Genomic DNA, 16,290 nt, shown 5'->3' on the forward strand with positions numbered 1-16,290 from the left:
TATATATATATATATGTGTATATATATATATACACATATATATGCATATACATATACATTAAAAAAGAAAGGTTGACTTTATTTTCAACATTTACAAAAGCTCCGGTCTTATTGTGCTAGTTATGAATATGAATAGCAATAACCTCATGTGCATACAAGAAAGAAAGCAAAAACAATTACTTACCTACACTTTGGTTATTTTAATGATTCATTTCTATGCCAACCAAATCCAAATTTTGACAAACTATGACATATCTGTCTTTTAAGATGACCTTTAATTTTTTTTATAATAAGCCACGGGAGACTAATTGCTTACAAAGAAGAAGAATCAAACTTATGCCCAATATTGTTGTTCAAACATTGGTTATGCTCTGTTAGTCTGATTAAGGACCAATTTTGTAGGTCCAGAGGTGGAATTATTATTCACAAGTTATTTTTTTCTCTGAATGAGTGGGAATTTGCATTAAGACATAAATTCACGAACTGTGATTAAATGCTATTTTAGTCTGTTTTCAGTTGTAGTAGAACCAGTTTCACTTACTTTCAAACATAGGTTTTTAAATTCAAAATGTGTGTTATAATCAAATTATACCCTCCAGCTTTATATTTAAGACCTTTGGACTTGAAATAATTTAAGGACACTGGTGATTAAAGAACAAGTCTTGTCACCACATAGACTTCACTTGGAGAGCCCATGCTTCAAGAGAGGTTGACCTGGACTTGTTCTCAACATTGAGGGGTCTGAGCAGTTAGAACATTACAGAGCGAGGCTTCATGGAGCCTGTGGCTTTCACCTCACTGCCTGCCTCACTGTGTAAATGAACCATGCAGTGAGAAGATTGAGAGGTAGAGGCGGAGAGAGAAGCAGGGAGGGAAGAGGAATGAAGGAAGGGAGGAAGGAAGGATTTTCAGTGAATCCAACTTTCTTTCACTTTTTCCTGAAACCCCAAAAAGAAAATAGCCATCTGTATAAAGGCAGATCAACACAGAAATTTCCTCAAACATAAAAAACTGACTGACACGTACAAGAAGGAGCACCACAGTAGGGTAGACTCTCCCATAGAAGTGTCCCCAACTTACACGTAACTCATATTCACAAAGTTCCCTTTTACCTATGTTGTCAGGCACATGAAGTATATTTTCTCCCTTGGAAACAATGTTACAAATAGAACTTGGATCTGTAAGAGAGCTATGAAAAATGTAGCCATTGCTAAGAATAAGAATATTTTGGTTTTTTATGTTGACACTGGTGAATTGTCTGTCTGGGAAAGCCCCATTCCTTACTCCTTTCTGAATAGAGAACAAAAAGTACCACCACTTTCAACCCAAAAGGGGAGACAATTCACTTGCCACTCAAGGATCCTGAAAATGTAGTGCTGAGTCATCAGAAATTTCCTGGTCCTCCCAAGTGAGGAAGAGATTAGGTAACGAAGAATGAAAACCATTGCAAAATCACCTGCCCACTGTTCCAAACATGGAACAGGTGAGAAGTGTGGGGTCTGACCATCACATTTCTTCTCACGTGCTTTCCTATCTATTGCCCAAACTATGCTCATATACCCCAGTCAAAGATGGTGGTAAAGGGGAAGGAAGCAGTAATTGAAAGTTTCATCAGAAAACTTTGTGCTGGGGCTCTATATGTTTATTATCTATATTGCGGTGATACTTGCAGCTTTGTAGCACATAACAAGGGAAATATTGCATGTATGTATCAAAGATGATCACATTGGACATTTTAAATATATGCATTTATTAATGCTATTTACTGTGTTGTATATGGTTCCAGTATGTCCCATAGGAAGCTTTCCCTGGAAGCCTGATGTTCAGCATGGTGATGTTAAGAAGTGGTGGAAACTTTCAATGATAGTAATGGAAAATAATTAGGTCACCAGTGGCACCACCCTTGAAAGGGATTAATGCTGATCTCATAGAGTTAGTTCCCAAAAGAGTGGGTTGTTAGAAAGCAAGGCTACCACAAAAATTTGGTCCCTCCTGCATGTGGCTCTTCTTTCCTTGTTTCTCTGCCATGTGGTGACATAGGCAAGGGAACTCTATAGTGGCTGAACAGATGTGGCTCTCTGATCTTGGATTTTCAGCCTTTAAAATTGTGAGCTAACTAAACATTTTTTACTTTAGAAAGAACCCAATCTTAGGTACTTTGTTATAGCAACAGAAAACACTAACTCCCCATTCCTCTATGAAGAGTTTTTAAATGTGTTGCCTCCTCAAATATCTCACTGAGGCAGATTGATATTCCTTTTCTTGTTTAACTCACAGTGGTCACTCACAACAATAATTTTAAAAATTCTGTCATCTAAGCATTAATCTTTTTTTAAATAAACAAAACATTATGAATAAAATAACAATGCTAATCATTATAAAAGAAAAAAAGAATTCATTATAAAGAACCAAAAGGGCCTGATCAAGGCATGATATATTATTTTCTTGACTAGGAATGCAGTTCAGCTACTAAATCAATGAAATTCCCATCAAAATTCTACTGAGTTTGACAAACATATTATAAAATATGTTATTTAAAATATAAAAATAAATATTAAACATAAAATATTAAATGTAAAATATTAAATACTAAAAATAGGGTTCCAGGAATAGAAGGATAATTAAAAAGAACGAAAACTTATTAAAAATTGTCTCACTGGACATGAAGAATTAGGAGAGAGAGAGAGGCAAATACAGCATGTTATAAAGGCAGAGATACTGAAAGTGATAAGGAAAATAAAATAGAAAGTTCAAAATCTCCATTGCTCATAAATAGATGATAGATAATTAGAGAGCAAAAAGATGAAATAGTAGGATTCCTGGAAAGTCAAATTTTTGTAAATGTTCCAGTGAGGAAAGGGGGAAATGGCTACGGGACTCATAAAGACAATTTTGTGTTATCATTTTCATATATAAAATGTTAAAAACTATAAAAATGTTATTTATTACATCTGTGTTATGTAAATGGATATTTTTAATGACAGCCTTTACAGAATCAAAAAATATTTTCCAATAATAAAAAGAATCATAGTCATAATAGTGAAAAGGTACCAAGTATATTTTCCATTATCTCACTAGCTTGAAAAACAAAGAGAAATCAGCTTTCCTTCTTGAAGCAGCCTGGGGAAAAGGAATATTATGAAAGTTAGGACAAAGAAGCAAAAAATAGGCAATGCCTAGATGAATGATCAATATATCAGCAAGCTACCTGTATGGAAAGAATGATTAACTGGAAAATAAAAAGATCATCTATGAAGATAAGAAACTGCAGCCCTCACCACATAGGCCATTTGAGTGTCTAGCAGACTGATGTTCTTCGTGGAGTGGGCTGCCTTTAGGTCATGAGGACTGACAACTCTCACAACCTGAATGATCCTGCCATGCTGAGATCCCAGGGAGATGAATGGCAGAAAATGGATGGGCTCATTTGGAAGAGAAATATTTTGCCTCCATAGAGAAAATGAGCTGGCTCACATTGTAGAGCATTTTCACCTCCTTCTTCCCATGTGCATAGAATTCATACCTACAGTCCACTCTCTCATGCTCTGTGAATAGATTCATCAAAAACAGCCGACTTTTGTCACTGAACTGATTTTCAATTTACTTTGTCACTGAAAGGCAATATTCTTGAACACCAAATATTAATTTGAGTGATTAGAAGAGTTCTTTTAAACTTTTCAAATTAACTTTGAGAATATGTTCCATGATTTACCTTATAAATCATTAAAGTAGAAAAATAAATGGCACATAAAAATTTAAAATGCTACAAATCTTAATATTTATTTATGTTAATTAGTGGAAGAAGTAAATAAAAATGTTTTACTGAGTGTGTGGCAGACTTTATTTTATGGATTGAGAAGTTGAAATTGTGAAATTCAGATGGGGAAGAGGGATATGCAGAAGCATGATTATTTGAGCAGTGATGTGGCTTTGACTAGAACAGGAGCAGCAGAAGGGGTGTGAACAGGACAGATCCTGGGCACACTGTGAGTTAGAAATGATAGGCTTTCTTGATGAACCTGATATAGAATACAAGAGAAAGACAGAAGCCAACTCTGACACCAAGGATTTTGACTTAAGCAGCTACAGAGGTGACACTATCACTAATGAAATGGAGACATTTGAAGAAGGACCAGGTCCTATCAACTGATTATATCAACTGATACAGAAAAGGAGTTGGAAAACATCTAACACCTACCTATTCATGATTAAAACTCTAAAGAAACTAGGAAAGTAGTGGATTTCCCAACTCAATAAAATGCATCTACATCTGATTGCATTTACTTTCAGTTGAAAGAGACATGGAATCAATCAAGAAAAGCTTTTTATAAAAGTTGAAAGATATTCAACAGTTTTGTATATCACTGTAAATAATCTGATACAGTGGGAATAGTAAGTGAGCAGGTGAAAGAAAGATGAAGTACAGAAGCAGTTATAACTGAGTTGGGGAGATGGGATAGGTTCTGGTAGAGGTTGGGCACAGCTAGAAATCAGCTGAGCCATACTAGTCACAGTCATAGCCAACCATGAGACTGGTACCCAGTGAATAGAGACCCCTTGATTGATTCCATTTCCTCAGACTTCAATAGCTGAGAAAAATGATGGGAGGTGCTGTTGATGATTTTAGAAAAGAAAGAAAAAATAATCATAGAGGAGAATTCTGGAATGACAAGTCCTTTTGTGGGAATGTCAGGCAGCACCCAAAATCCACTTGAGGTTAGTGGTTATCAATTTAAAGTAAGTTTAGTCAGCATTCTTCATCTACTCGCCCAGCATAGTCATAAACTAAATGCTTGGCATTTCTGACATAGGATTTTCTTCAAACTGGTACAAAGGAGGAAAACATGTCAAGGGACTTGAAACTGTAGGCAAAGTCATACTTATAATCAGAGATAGGTCAGAAAAGGAGAGGGGAAAGTGGAGCACTGGAGTTGGTGCTGGAAAACCCGGGGCTAATGTTGACAAGGAGCTCGAGATCATTCTGGGTCACATAATGCCAGGTGAGAGTAAAAAGTCAAAAAGTATGGAAGAAAAGAATCTTTGCTAAACAATAAGGAGAAAGCCTGCAGTGAAAAGCAGCCAGTTAGCAGCAAGGAAACACCAAAAGACAATCTCAAAGTCACTGCCAAGCAAGAGGTCCCTGAAGACAAAAAGAAAAGAAAGAAAGAAACTAGGGCCAGGATTTAGCTTAGTGGTTCGGTGGCCTGCCTTGCAAGTGCAAGGACCTGAGTTCAATCCCCAGTACCAAAAAAAAAAAAAAAAAAAAAAAAAAAAAAAAAAAAAAAAAAAAAAAAAAAAAAAGAAAGAAAGAAAGAAACTAGAAGAAGATAAGAGAAAAAAAGGAAGACAAAACAAGAAAAAAAGTGAAAGCAGAGGAAAAATTAAAGAAAAAGAAGAAAAAAAGAAACATGAAGAGGAAGAGAGAAAACAGCAAGAAGAGCAAGCAAAACATCAGCAAGAAGAGGAAGCTGCTGAGTTAAAAGAGAAGAAAGATTGGTTCAGCTTCATCTGGAAGCTTGGGAAGGACATCAACTAAGAAAGGAACTTTGGAGCCTGGGCCCTGATCCACCTCAGGAAGGAGAGCCACACCTTCTCCCAGCCTGAGCTGCCATTGCTCCAGCACCAGAAAGGTAGCCATGCAGGCACCCCTGAATCTCCATAACTCCCACCCCCCATGCCATGCACTCTCAGACCTCCTGACTGTGCCAGTCTTTGGACCCACTCTGCAGAGGCAGAGGTGGTCATCAAGGGTATTTTTCTGAGTTCCCAACTTTGAACCGCTTTAAAGAAAGGGCATGGGAAACCTGTACTAGAATGGTGTGGAGTTCAACCATTCAGAAGGTTGAGGAACTCAATCTAGGCCTTGCAGCCAGAGGTCAGTCTGCGTCATGGGGTTCAGCCATCAGATAACTGAGAGCAGGGGTCTTGTGTCCTACCTCTGTCTGAGCCACTAAATGGTAAATATACTACAATGAAAAGTTTGTTCACTGCAGACATGTTCTGGACAGCTTCTTGATTTCAATTTAATTTACATGGTTTAAGGGTGATAGACTAGTGACTACCACAGGTGGTCAGTTTCCAAGTGGTGCTTCATCATAATGTGTCGCTGATTGCATCAGTTGAGATAAAGGATTGTGGTTAATTTGATGAGCTGCTTTCTCTGATGTTATGAAGATGAGAATGTCTGTGGGTCATTAGAGACCCAGAAGCTAGGGCACAACTATATCAGGAAGATGTGGGTGATAACCCAGAGGTTAAACCAAGGACAGTCCAACAACAAAAATAAAAATGAGAAAACACTTAAGCAAGGCACAAAGACAGACTTCCAGTTCACCAATGGCAAACAGTATGGCAAATGAGGATGAAAAGGCCAACAGTGAACCACCAGGACACCCTGAACTCAAAGCACAGGAAGTAACAAAACAGATCAATCAGCCTCTAGAGAAATTCAAAACAGAAATAATTTCCCAGATAACCATAGAGGTGGTAAGCAAAATGAAAGTTGTGATTTGAGACTCTAGAGCAGAAACTGACAAAAACATAGATGAGCTCAGGACCATGATAGAAGCCATGAAGGCCCAGCATAAGAAAGAAATGGAAACAATAAACACCCAACATAGGAGAGAAATGGAATCCATAAAAAAGATTCAAACAGATATCCAGGAGATTAAACACTCCATTGAAAGTGTATGCAACAGAATAAAAGAATGCGAAGATAGACTCTCAGATATAGAAGATAAAATTGCAGTCAGTGACCATGAAAAGAGAAGTCTCTAAAAAACAGTAGGGTGTCATGAGAAATAAATCCAACAACTCCTAGATGATGCAAAGAAGAATAACATAAGACTGATAGGAATACATGAAGTAGCAGGAGAAAATACAAATTACTTTAAAAAGCTGTTCACAGAATTAATGACAGAAAACTTCCCAAACAGAGGAGAAGAATTTGACATTCAGATAAGTGAGCCATACAGGACCCCAACTAGCCACAATCAAAAAAAAAAAAAATCTACACCTAGACATATAATAATCAAGATCCCAGAAACCCAACAGAAGAACAAAATACTACAAGCAGTAAGAGAAAAGAAACAAATCACATACAAAGGAAAGCCCATCAGAATCACAGCAGACTTTTCAACACAAACCTTTAGGGCAAGGAGAGCCTGGAGTGAGGTATTTCAAGTACTAAAAGAGAAAAATCTACAACCAAGACTGATTTATCCAGCAAAACTCTCTTTCAAAATGGATGGGGAAATAAGATACTTCCATTACAAAGAACACCTGAGAAACTACATGAATACCAAACCAGCACTACAAGCAATTCTAAACAAGATCCTAGAAAAAGACAACAAAGGTAACAACACCATGAGGCCCAACAGAGCAAATCAAATAGGCAAGGCAAGAAACTAAAAGGAGAAGGAGAAAAAGTAAAAAGACTCAACAAAATGACAAAGACATGTCAACAATAAGTCAGTACATATCAGTTATAACCAGCAATGTCAATGGCCTCAACTCACCAATCAAGAGAAATAGACTGGCAAAATAGAATAAGAAGCAAAATCCAACAATATGTTGTATACAAGAAACACACCTAGTGCAAAAAGAAGCCCATAGACTGAAAGTGAAAAGATAGAAAACAATTCTCCATGTGACAGGAGCCCAGAAAAAAACAGGGGTAGCAATCTTATTTGCAGACAAAGCAAATTTCAAACCAAAACTGAATCTAGTATTATTGATGTAGGACGGTACTGTATCATACCTCTCTGAATGTAAAATATCTTGTACCTGCTTTATGATACATAATAGGGACCATGCTTTATCAGAGCTACATTTAATGATATTACTCTAGAATGTTCTCTTTCCAGATGATGATTAAAATTCTAAAAAAAAAATGGTGCCAGGTATCACAACAGCAACAGAACTTTGCTGTTTTCTGGATATTATTCTTTTCTTTGTTTTTTATTTTTGTTTTTTTAATGGAATGTGCTGAATGTCTATAATTTTGTTCAGATGACTGCAGAACATGGAAAATCTGTTGCTGCTATTGATGCATAACATATTGCTATCATTGGTCTTTTTATATAAATATAAATACATATATATGTATATATATACATATATATAAAATTTGAATTTTTGGAAACTTTAACTGTGCTGTCAACTTTGGAAAAAGTTATCCCAATTTACTGTGTTGAGTTGGCATTTTGAATTTTGAATTTTTGGAAACTTTAACTGTGTTGTCAACTTTGGAAAAAGTTATCCCAATTTACTGTGTTGAGTTGGCATTGTGCAGAAATTGATAGCCATATTGGTCTAGAAATGTTAAACTTTTTTAATTTTAACTTTTACTATTTTTTCCATTTGTACAGGGATAACACACTGCATTAAATATGTAAGGTCATATGTACATGTGTTTGATTACAGAAACTAATAAAGTATTCTCTAAATGAAAAAAAAAGAATAAGATAAGACTACAAGAGCAAGAAGCAATTTAAATATGTTCAGGGACCATTTTCATCTCAAGAATTAATCTTACATCATTGCCTTTTCTCTTTTACTTTCCTTTTTAGTTTTATTTTAGGATTCCCTATTTTTAATGTTCATACAGAGATTTCTTTAACTGAAATATTGAATAGTTTCTCTGGTGTGAAAAACTATAATAGTACACAGGATACTAATAAGATAATTAATAATGTGAAATGGGAAGTAAAGGGCTAAAGGTGTGGGAAAAGTGGGAAGGGTGGGGGAAGGTAATAAGGGAGAGGAAAAAAATATGAGAAAATGAAAAAATGGAAACAACGTGTTTGTAAATGGGGATGGGAGGAGGGGGTGAAGGGAGGGCAGGGACAAGGGGAAAAAATGAGAATCAAGACCTATCATGTAAAGGTACTGGATTCCAATAATGAATGTAACTGTATTGTATACCTTGATTGTACCAATAAACATAGGAGAATTTCTTTAACCACCTGTACTCATTTGAATAAAAATACTGCTTTTATCAAGAAACTAAAAACTATTACAGAACAACAGAAAGACTCCTTGTCCTATGATTTTAATGGCCTAAATTTTAGCAAATACATTGCAGAGGCCGTAGCTTCCATTGTAGAAGCCAAACTGAAAATCTCTGTTGTGAACTGTGCTGTGCAACTGTGTTCTCTCTCTCTCTCACCAGCATTGTGCTGACTTTGCCCCCTCACTTCTTATGGTCTAGAAAAACATTTTGAAGCAAAGAAAGAGGAGGAAACTCCTAACATTACCAAGCTAAGAACTGATTTTGTGTTTCATTGAAGACTTGATAATAGTTAGGATTTTCACTGACAAGGAAGATCTTTCCTTAATCTATGAACAGCTAAAAAATATTAATGATGATCGAGAATCCCACACTCATGTTTCTGTGGTGATTAGTTTCTGTCACCATTGTGGAGATGACATTGCTGGTCTTATACCAAGGAGAATAAAGAGTGCTACAGAGAAGTTTAATTTGAGTTTTCCCCCTAGGGAGGTGATTAGTCCAGAGAAAAAACAACCTTTCCAGAATCTTTTGAAAGAATACTTTATGTCTTTGACCAAACATCAGAAAAGAGACCACAGAGAGCTCTAGAATACTGAGAGGCAAAACAGAAGCATTCTACATTCGAAAGGGGAACTAAGTAAAGATGGACATAACCAATATGAAGAATTTACTATGTCTTATCAAAAGTTGCTGGCAATTTCTCAATCTTTTGCAGAACTTTTAGAAGAAAATATGCCAGATCTTTCTCAGAATAAGCCAACACCAGAAGAGCATGGGCCTGGCATTGATACATTCACACCTGGTATCCTGGAGATTATGACTTGGAAAGTGATATATGGGAAGATGAAGATGCTTGGAATTTTTATGAGACACATTGATTCAAAAGCTTTCATTCCAACCATCTTGTTCAAAGACAATGAAAAAAACTTTCAGGACAAAGAGTGTATCAAAGATGATTCCAAGGAGGACAAGGAACCTAAGGATAATAAGGGGGTATCAAATCCTGATTATTTGCAACTTGAGTTGGAAAACCTAGAAATTAATGATGATACCTTGGAGTTAGAAGGTGGAGATGATGCTGAAGATATTACAAAGAAGCTTCTTGATGAACAAGAACAAGAGGATGAAGAAACCAGCACTGGATGCTTTCCTCCAGCACTTGTCCAACTGTGTCAACCAAGATCTGATAGACAAGGCAGCAATGGATTTTTGCATGAACATGAACACAAAAGCAAATAGGAAGAAGGTGGTATGATCTGTCTTCATAGTTCCTAGACAATTGTTGGATTTGCTACAGAGTTTGGATTAGTTGTTACACTGAATCCCTACATGTGTCATGTAGCAGGGGTCTTTGTTCCATGCTGAAGGGGAATTCAGATTTCATATATGAAAAAAAGACCAGATCAATGCTGAAACAAAGAATAAAACTGTTAATTGGAGAACTAAGTTTAAGATGTTTACAGAAAATGATATGCTCCATTGTATAAAGATGCTTCTCTCAGACTTTTCTCATCATATTAAAGTGGTGTGTACTGTACTGGAGATATGTGGACAGTTTCTTTTTAGATCTCCAGAATCACACCTGAGGACCAGTGTACTTTTGGAGCAAATGAGAAAGCAATGAATCTGGATGCAAGATACCTCACAGTGGTGGAAAGTGTTTATTACTACTGAAACCCACCTCCAGCTAAAAAGACAGTGAAATAAAATGTCCTCCCCTCCAGGAAGGTGTCTGGAAACTTTTGTATAAGGATCTCTCTAAGGTCACTACTGAAAAGGATTTGAAACAAATGCAAAAGTTGCCCTGGCAGGACCAAGAAGTGAAAGACCGTTATTTGTTGTACGATAAACATCTGGAATGTGACATACAATAGTATTCATTGTGTAGCCAACCTTTTAGCAGGACTAGTGCTCTACCAAGAGGATGTGGGGATCCACGTTGTAGATGGAGTTTTAGAAGATATTAGATTGAGATTAGAGGTCAATCTATCTAAACTTAATCCGAGATGTATCAGCCTTGATAAATTCTTAGGAGAGCTATGTAATTACCAAATGGTGGAATCAACTATCATTTTCAGAACTCACTATTCATTTACTTTGTTCAGTTTTTTTTTCTTTTATTGAGTTTATTGGTACATTTTAGATATACAGTACAATTACATTCATTACTGGGATCTTGTACCTTTACATGACAGGTCTTGGTTCTCACTTTTCCCTTTATCCCTGCCCTCCCTTCATCCCCTCCTCCCTTCCCTATTTACAAATACTTTATTTCCATTTTTTCATTTTCTCATGTTTTTTTCTTTTCCCTTATTACCTTTCCCCTACCCTTCCCACTTTCCCTACACCTTTTCTTCCTATTTCACATTGTCAATTATCTCATTAGGATCGTATGCACTATTATAGTTTTTCACACCAGAGAAACTATTTGGTATTTACCCATATGTGACTTATGGAAACTGTAATTCTTTGGATGAATCCATCAGGCAGGTGCATGAACTAGAATGAGAATGCTTAATAAAGCTAGGCCTAGTAAATGACAGAGTCAAAAGATTCGATGACAAAAGGAGAAAATCTTGAAGATGAAAATGAAGGTGAAGAAGAGGAGGAAGAGGGAGTAGAAACAGAAGAACTGTCTGGAAATGAAAGTGAAGTAAATGAGCGAGAAAAAAAGGAGCGTTCTGATGATGATGATGATGAGGGAGAAGAAAAGGAAGAGAAGAAAACAGATTACCTTACAGATTCCAACAAGGAAAATGAAACTGATAAAAAGAATACTGAGGAAATGACTAAAGAAGGTGGATTAACGCATGTACCTTGTGTAGATTAGGACTTCATTCAAGCTCTGGATAAAATGATGCTAGAAAATCTACAGCAATGAAGTGGCAAATCTGTTAAGCTGCACCAGCTTGATGTTGCTACTCCTTTACATCTCAAAAGCCAGCTGAGGAAAAGGCCTCCTCTTGGCATTGGAGAAGGAGAGGCAAAGTCTGCAGACATGATGCCATTTGTCATGCTAATGAGAAAAGGAAACAAACAGCAGTTTAAGATCCTCAATGTGCCCATGTTGTCCCAACTTGCTGTGAATAATTGGAACTAGCAACAGGCAGAACAAGAAAAGAGAATGAGAATAAAAAACTCACACTAGATATCAATGAACAGCAAGAACAAGAAGATTAACAAGAAATTGCCCAGAGCCCAGATCCAGCAAACACCAATCCTGACTGGCAGCCTTGTTACCAAAATCCAAAGGGAGCATCTAATGCAGATCTAATCTTTAAGACTGGTGGGAGGAGACAGTGATCCAGCAGTGTGTGTCATTTCATTAGGTCCTGTATTTGATGTTGTGGATAGCGGAGTCCTCCAACAATTGGCTGAGAGCAGTGAACTCGTCTCAGCATGTTGGTCTAGAGAGTTGCAAATCTAAACCTGGGACAGGCTGGGGCCGTGGGGTAGAAACACCAGTCTCTGCCAACACTGGACCAAGCTGATGCTTCCACACAAGGCAGGAAAGGCCTTTTATAATGGAAATCACATGAGGGTTAATCTTCTATTGAGAATGGCAGTCAAGAAATGAGATGTTTCACTTGATTACAGAGCAGTTATACCAAGCATGTCAATGAGAGACTGAGCCAGAGATGAAATAGTTGTGATGGTTATGGTATGGGAACTTGAGTTTTAAATTTGATTTGAGTTATATATAGTGTATCTGAATTGAACATCCCATGTTGGAAGAAGATATATATAGGGACTTCAGGACTACAGTAGAAAAGTATAGAGCAAAGAGTAAAATCTTCTAGTAAAAACTCACATGCAGGACAATGAAATGTTAAAAGACACCCAAATAGCAAATAATCCAACAGGAAGTCGTTTGTTTGGGAATTTGTTTCAAGAGGAAGAAGGGGTGATATAAAATTGCCTATATGAGTGAAAGAAAAATGTGAAGATTGTTAGTATGCAGCATTAAGTCAGATGGCTTAGAAGCCTAAGAACAGGGATATAGTTGAGCCCATTGTAAGTATCATTGCAAACAAAATGTGCCAGTTAGCATGTCACAGAAAACAAAGGAAGGACAAGAAGTAGATCAGAATATTTTGTTGAACTTCATGGGTTTATAGCCTGTGTCTCTAAACAAAATATAGAAACCAAGAGAGCTTTTGTTTTTGTTTTCCCCCCACTGAATAGAAATGAGGATTCTTAGTCTGTTTCTGGCAACCTGTTAATTTATCAGGATAGTTGTCTTTCATTTGCTTTCCAGTAGGCATAGCGAATTTAGTTAAAGAGGACTTCTGTATGTTACAACCTGATTACATCTTTTTTTCTATTTTACATTTTTCTTTTGCCATGTTTCATTTTCTGCATGTAGGCTTAAATAAAAAACAAAAGTTGTAACATTTCACATGGAAATGCTGCCCAAACTTCACCAGCTTCAGAAAATTGACCTTTGCCAATGCTGCAATAAAGTGTTGTAATTAAAAAAAATACTTATAATCATGCAACATGGCATCTAAGCAGGATTTAGAGGGAAGTGAAGACATGAGGCATGACAAGAAAGAAAAAGGTAGATTGTAAACCACACTGAGAATGAAGGCTTATTAACCATTCAGATGTTAGAGTGGTGAGGTAGGTAAACAGGAAGTTTTTTTGGTGAAAGAGTGATATTTCAAAAGTGGCATTATAGTTTAAATGTTTTAAGTTTATTAGTACATTTTAGATATACAATACAGTTGCATTCATCATTGGGGTCTTGTACCTTTACATGACTTACCTTGGTTATTATTTTTTTCCAATTCCCCTGCCCTCTGTTATCCCCTCCAGCCTTCCCTGATTACAAGGACATTGTTTCCATGTTTTTACTTTTCTCATATTTTTCTTTTCTGTTTTACTTTTCCCCTGCTCCTCCCACTTCCCCTACACTTTTAGACCTTTTCTTCCTATTACAAAATATCAATTATATATTTTGATCTTTAGTTACACTTTTAGTTTTTCACACCAAAGAAACTATTTGATATTTACACATGTGATGAGCAAGGAGAACTCTCAGGCCTCGTGGTATAAGTCCTGGAGTCTAAGGAATCAGAGCCCGAAGCATTGATATCCAAGCACAGGAGGAAATGGATGCCCATTCAAAAGACACAACAAATTCATCCTTCCTTCCATTCTGTTCTATACAGGCTCTTAACAAATTGGATTTGTTAAGGTGGTGAGGAAGGATCTTCTTTACTTAATTTACCAATTCAAAAGCTAAGCTCTTCCAGAAACACCTTTAATATACATTTGGAAATAATGTTTCATGTGCTAAGTAGTCCTCAAAGCAATATAATGTATACAAAATTAAGCATCACAGAGAATGAAATGTGTGATCCACATCAAAGATCTCATGTACTTAACACTTGGAGTTGCCCCAAAAATGCTAATAATATCTTTCACAAGATACTTTCCTAGGATGTATCTTTTAGAATTAGGATTTTGTTATTCAGGATGGGAAACACTCATAGTATTTTCTAAGAAAATGTGTAAATGACAGAATTCCAGAAAATAGCCCTTTGATCATAAACATAAAAATCTGGACTATATCCCTTAGGAAATATTTTTTTGCCTCTTGAAATAAAAATGCCAATTCAGATGAGTGGTAAGTTCTCAGAAAATTGTATCCCTTAAAAAAATAAAAAGCCTTCTTTGATTTATTCTTCAAATTAGAAAATATAATGAAAGGATGGTAAAGTCAACCAAAACTCCTCATTTCACTCTTCTGTGAGATTTTTTTTCAGGCATTCAAATAATAATGAGCTACAGTCATGTTTTTCTACCTCTTCATTTCTGCTTTGAATTTCAAGTTAAAATTTTAACACTAAAATCATAAGCAAGAATGAGATATTGGACTTCATCAATATATTATATATATATATATATACTGATATTATCAAAAAAATGAAAAGACAACCTACAGAATAAGATGCTCCCAAAGGTCTCAACTCACAACTTCCATTAATATATGACTGAGAATTGTTTCCAAATTTGAAAGACACATTCAAGCCATAGCAAGTGTCATCAGCTGATAAATGGGTAAACGTAGTTAGTGTAATGAAATAGTTTTAGCCCTACAAAGAAAGGAAATACTAATACATGCCACCGTGGGGGCCCCCTGGGTCCCAGAGTTGGTATGAAGATTATTTTAAATTGGAGACATTTGAGATTCAACTGATGTTGAAATAAATTTTTTCAAAATTTCCTTTACCCACCATAAGCAAAAGCATCTGGGAGTGAGGTTACCAATATTATGGTTTGGTTCTTGAGTGTGCCCCACAGGTTCATGTGTTAAATAAAGGCTTGGTCCTCAACCTGTGGCATGTTGGGAAGTGGTAGAACCTTTAGGAGGCAGGACACAGTGAAAGGAAGTGAGGCCTTTGGGTGCATGTCCTAAAAGGGTACATTAGGACCTTAGCCTCTATTTGCTCAGCCTCTCTCTCTCCCTCTTTCTCTGTTTCCTGACTGCCATGAGGTAAGTAGTGTCATCCACGCATTCTCACTATGATGTATTGTGCCACCATAGGCCCACAGGCAATGGTGCCAGCAACCACAGACCAAAACCTCTAAAGCCATGAGTCAAACTCTTTCCCACTTTTAAACAGATTATCTCAAGTATTTCATCACAGTGATAGAAAACGTGCTAACACAGTCATAAACCCTCCCTTCCCCTGGGAAGTTTTGCATTCAAGAAGAAGATAGATAAGATCGATTGGAATTACATTAACAAACATTATCACAGAAATTACCTTTCCTTTTTTTACCCCTAAAAATCCATTGTTTTTCCTAAGAAACAGTTTGTTCTGTCCATAGAAGCCCTTTCTCCTGCTTCCTCTCCCCTGTTAAAAAGGTATATAGGGCCGTGGATTTAGCTCAGCGGTTCGGTGGCCTGCCTTGCAAGCACAAGGACCCAAGTTCAATCGCCGGTACCAAAAAATAAAAAGAGAAAAAGGTACATAAAACCTTATTTTAGCTGTTCAGAGAGCTACTTCTATTGTGTGCCCACATATGCATATGAATAAATATTGTCATTTCTTTTAAATCACCTTTGTTGGTTAAATTTATAGGCCACAGAACATAAACTGGTAAATGAAAAGGCTTTCCTGTTGGCACTACAATTTGGATGGACCTTGAAAGTATTACTCTATTTCTGTACAATGCCAACTCAACACAGAAAATTGGGATGACTTTTTCCAAAGTTGGCAGCACATTTAAAGTTTCCAAAAATTCAATTTATATATATATAGGTA

At 36.5% G+C, this 16,290-nt stretch overlaps 1 pseudogene; it reads left to right on the top strand.

Annotated features, from left to right (window-relative positions):
• Positions 1-4,993: 4,993 nt before the first annotated feature.
• On the top strand, positions 4,994-12,316 carry LOC104872856 (annotated as a pseudogene).
• Positions 12,317-16,290: the final 3,974 nt, after the last annotated feature.

Source organism: Fukomys damarensis, unplaced genomic scaffold, assembly GCF_012274545.1.
Source record: "Fukomys damarensis isolate Sample0158 unplaced genomic scaffold, DMR_v1.0_HiC HiC_scaffold_5, whole genome shotgun sequence".
NCBI lineage: Eukaryota > Metazoa > Chordata > Mammalia > Rodentia > Bathyergidae > Fukomys > Fukomys damarensis.